The sequence below is a fragment of the Notolepis coatsorum genome, assembly GCF_963971535.1.
Source record: "Notolepis coatsorum genome assembly, chromosome: 1".
Lineage (NCBI taxonomy): Eukaryota > Metazoa > Chordata > Actinopteri > Aulopiformes > Paralepididae > Notolepis > Notolepis coatsorum.
Window position 1 is genome coordinate 318,417,392 of NC_140165.1, and position 5,000 is coordinate 318,422,391.

Genomic DNA, 5,000 nt, shown 5'->3' on the forward strand with positions numbered 1-5,000 from the left:
AGGGGGAGGGTGGTTATGGGTAGGGAAGGTTGTATGCTTGGTACAACATCTTTATCATGTTAAAAAGTACCCAGAAATTATACTTAAGTGATATATATATATCCAGGGGTGTAAAAAGTACCCAGAAATGATACTTAAGTGAAAGTATGTGTACCGTCTCAAAATCGTACTCAAGTAAAAGTCAGAGTATCTGGCTAAAAACACACTTGGAGTAAAAGTCAAAAAGTTTCTACTTTTAAATGTACTTAAGTACTAAAAAGTTAAAGTACACTTTTTTTTATTTATTCCGGGGCAATGAAATGTTCCGTTTCGTCCTCTTCGTCACTCGTACTATCGTTTGTGGCCGTCTTCTGTAGCTTGTCACTCTGACTATCTTTATTAACGATTAATAACGTTAAACGTCAGTTCGACCAGAGAAACAAATATACTAATTAAAATGGTTGAACCTGCGATATTTGTACTTTGTAGGTCTGCATTTTAAATGTAAGGACTAAAAAAGTATGTTTTTTTTCTCTGAAATGTAATTGAGGACAAGTATACAAACCTAATAATACTTGAGTAAAGTGCAAATCACCCAAAAACAGTACTTAAGTATTGTAATGAAGTACAATTACTCGAGTACTTTACACCCCTGTATATCAGAGTCAGAAGGGTCTTTATTGTCAAGTAGTTTTACACACGCAAGGAATTTGATTTGGTCGTTTTTGGTGCGACATTAACGGACAGACAATTACGGTAGAATAAAATAAAAGGTAGAATAAGATAAAAATGGAATAATTAACTAAATTAAAATAGAAGTACAATAGAATAGAATAGAATTATAAAATAAAATAGGCCAGGGCTGCACAACTTGCATGATGTGGTCCAATAAAAAGGGTTGTGCAATTGAGCAGTAAGGTGCAAAAAGAATATAAGAATATACTGTATATATATATTTATTTTTTGGTTTAAAATATCACCTTTTAAATCCTTCCTTAAATCCGTGAAAAAGAACACGTTGACAAGTTAAACACGGAATGTATTTCTCCTAAATGGGACTTTGGGCAGATAGCATTTGATCATTCTTATCTTTCCCTAAAGATAACTCTGCATGTTTTACACCACTGGGAATGCCAGATGGGTGGAGTTTGCAACAGATACAATACACTGAGTACCTGTATGTTTATTTGGTCAAGTATACTTTTACTGCTTGTGAACTTAAATGACACCATCTGTGCATTGTCTCTGTGCGGTAAGCCCCACCCCTCTGGCACTCCAGGCGAGTTAAACAAACACTGAGAATTGTTAGCAAATAGTGTATAACCCACGGTGCACTCACACGATCCCAGCCATGGGTTATTCTGTCAGGCGGACATGTTATTTACTGTAGTGTGTTGTTATTCTGTCAGGCGGACATGTTATTTACTGTAGTCTCTGTGTTGATCTGTCAGGCGGACATGTTATTTACTGTAGTCTCTGTGTTGTTGTTCTGTCAGGCGGACATGTTATTTACTGTAGTCTCTGTGTTGTTGTTCTGTCAGGCGGACATGTTATTTACTGTAGTGTGTGTGTTGTTCTGTCAAGCGGACATGTTATTTACTGTAGTTTGTGTGTGTTGTTCTGTCAAGCGGACATGTTATTTACTGTAGTTTGTGTGTGTTGTTCTGTCAGGCGGACATGTTATTTACTGTAGTCTCTGTGTTGATCTGTCAGGCGGACATGTTATTTACTGTAGTGTGTGTTGTTCTGTCAGGCGGACATGTTATTTACTGTAGTCTCTGTGTTGATCTGTCAGGCGGACATGTTATTTACTGTAGTCTCTGTGTTGATCTGTCAGGCGGACATGTTATTTACTGTAGTCTCTGTGTTGTTCTGTCAGGCGGACATGTTATTTACTGTAGTCTCTGTGTTATTCTGTCAGGCGAACATGTTATTTACTGTAGTCTCTGTGTTGATCTGTCAGGCGGACATGTTATTTACTGTAGTGTGTGTTGTTCTGTCAGGCGGACATGTTATTTACTGTAGTCTCTGTGTTATTCTGTCAGGCGGACATGTTATTTACTGTAGTCTCTGTGTAACTGAGGGGTACAATTCCCTGACTGTATTACTAGATATGATACTTACTACCACTACCTTTGTACTTAATATTCGGCCACCCAGTACACGGCATAAATATATTATCATGAACACTCTCACGTAGATGAAACGGATCCAACACAAATGTACGAATTAGAAACAGGTCTTTATTGCCTACACAGCGATGGTGTGTAGACTAAACACTTAATCACTTAATTACATTTATGAATTGAAATAGTATGCACTTTTATGGCAAGGAGTATTCGTCGGTATATCAATAGATAATGTCCAATCTCTGAAGGCGCAGGTGGTAAATATACGACCTGGAATAGTTAAGGAATAACAGCAATGATACTTTAATGATTATAGGCTGGATACACTAGAGGGGGTTAATCCGGTCGCTTGTAAGCCGACAGGAGTAGGAGGGGGGGGGGGGTAGAATCCAGCTGCCTCGTCCGGCCAAGGGTATCCCAGGAGAACCCACTGTAGTGCCGTTCAATGCGCCGGCGATCCTTGGACCACAGATGAAAGCAGGTGGACTCTTTGTGGGCCGGCTCTCTCCGGTCCACGGGGGAGAGATGTGGAGAGACCTCGTCTTGCAGAGCGTCTCCTCACCTTGCGACCTCTCCAGGGGGGGGGGTTCCAACACACGGTAGTGTCGGGGGTCTTTATCCATAGAATAATCAAAGTATCCAAAGCATAATCCGTGCCTGGGAAGGCGGGCTGTCGTCGGTAGAATAATCCGGTATACAGGTCCACTCGCTCGTCGGCTCTGGGGCTCCTCGGGTGCAGCTTCACATAGGGTCAACCACCCTGGGTAAGCAGCCAGTTCTCTGCCCGAAACGATGGGGTACTGACTACGGTAGTATTCTCACCGCACGAAGCACTATATATTAACAGACTATTATTAGCTTAATAGACTACGTCCAACTCGACGATATAGTGCCAAATATGACTATTCAAATATTAATATACACGATGTCTCAATACCGATGGTAGGCGAACTTGGCCTTACTCCCACACGTGGCATCGCGGGGAGGCTTTACGTCTGTGACTCTATTGGAGGGTAAGAAACTGGACTGAAAAGAAAGTCCTACTTTAGTAGCGCAGTATATATACGCACTATGAACAAATAGTCCCATTAGTGGTGCGGTAGCCAAATTCCTACGCGGAACTAGGACTTGTTCGTACATGTCGAGCGGTACGTTTGAACTGGGTCTGAGGGGTATGGCAGCCTGGCACCAAGGTCTCGACCAATAGTAGAATGGAGACTATTATGGGATGTTCAGTAGGCTAGAATGGATATTCAATGCATATTGTACAAGGAATATACAAGGGATATCAGGGAATATTAGAGAATATACAAATACAATTAAATATATATATATAAATAAATATATATATTCGGTTTAATCTGGCCCTTCACAACACTCTGTGTTGATCTGTCAGGCGGACATGTTATTTACTGTAGTGTGTGTTGTTCTGTCAGGCGGACATGTTATTTACTGTAGTGTGTGTTGATCTGTCAGGCGGACATGTTATTTACTGTAGTGTGTGTTGTTGTTGTCAGGCGGACATGTTATTTACTGTAGTGTGTGTTGATCTGTCAGGCGGACATGTTATTTACTGTAGTCTCTGTGTTGTTCTGTCAGGCGGACATGTTATTTACTGTAGTCTCTGTGTTGTTCTGTCAGGCGGACATGTTATTTACTGTAGTCTCTGTGTTGTTCTGTCAGGCGGACATGTTATTTATTGTAGTGTATTGTTGTTCTGTCAGGCGGACATGTTATTTACTGTAGTGTGTGTTGATCTGTCAGGCGGACATGTTATTTACTGTAGTCTCTGTGTTGATCTGTCAGGCGGACATGTTATTTACTGTAGTCTCTGTGTTGATCTGTCAGGCGGACATGTTATTTACTGTAGTCTCTGTGTTGATCTGTCAGGCGGACATGTTATTTACTGTAGTCTCTGTGTTGATCTGTCAGGCGGACATGTTATTTACTGTAGTCTCTGTGTGTTGATCTGTCAGGCGGACATGTTATTTACTGTAGTGTGTGTTGTTCTGTCAGACGGACATGTTATTTACTGTAGTCTCTGTGTTGTTCTGTCAGGCGGACATGTTATTTACTGTAGTGTGTTGTTGTTCTGTCAGGCGGACATGTTATTTACTGTAGTGTGTGTTGATCTGTCAGGCGGACATGTTATTTACTGTAGTCTCTGTGTTGATCTGTCAGGCGGACATGTTATTTATTGTAGTGTGTTGTTGTTCTGTCAGGCGGACATGTTATTTACTGTAGTGTGTGTTGATCTGTCAGGCGGACATGTTATTTACTGTAGTCTCTGTGTTGATCTGTCAGGCGGACATGTTATTTACTGTAGTCTCTGTGTGTTGATCTGTCAGGCGGACATGTTATTTACTGTAGTCTCTGTGTTGATCTGTCAGGCGGACATGTTATTTACTGTAGTCTCTGTGTGTTGATCTGTCAGGCGGACATGTTATTTACTGTAGTCTCTGTGTTGATCTGTCAGGCGGACATGTTATTTACTGTAGTCTCTGTGTGTTGATCTGTCAGGCGGACATGTTATTTACTGTAGTGTGTGTTGATCTGTCAGGCGGACATGTTATTTACTGTAGTGTGTGTTGATCTGTCAGGCGGACATGTTATTTACTGTAGTCTCTGTGTTGATCTGTCAGGCGGACATGTTATTTACTGTAGTGTGTGTGTTGATCTGTCAGGCGGACATGTTATTTACTGTAGTGTGTGTTGTTCTGTCAGGAGGACATGTTATTTACTGTAGTGTGTGTTGTTCTGTCAGGTGGACATGTTATTTACTGTAGTGTGTGTTGATCTGTCAGGAGGACATGTTATTTACTGTAGTGTGTGTTGATCTGTCAGGCGGACATGTTGTTTCTCTGGAGGAGAACGACATAAGCGCTGCTTTTC

The 5,000-nt window shown here is 41.2% G+C and overlaps 1 protein-coding gene across 3 annotated transcripts in view; it reads left to right on the top strand.

Annotated features, from left to right (window-relative positions):
- The window catches only part of pde9ac (phosphodiesterase 9ac), a gene marked incomplete at both ends in the record, with an annotated part of 47,107 nt that overhangs the window by 38,590 nt on the left and 3,517 nt on the right, over window positions 1-5,000 (top strand). The window lies entirely within an intron of this gene.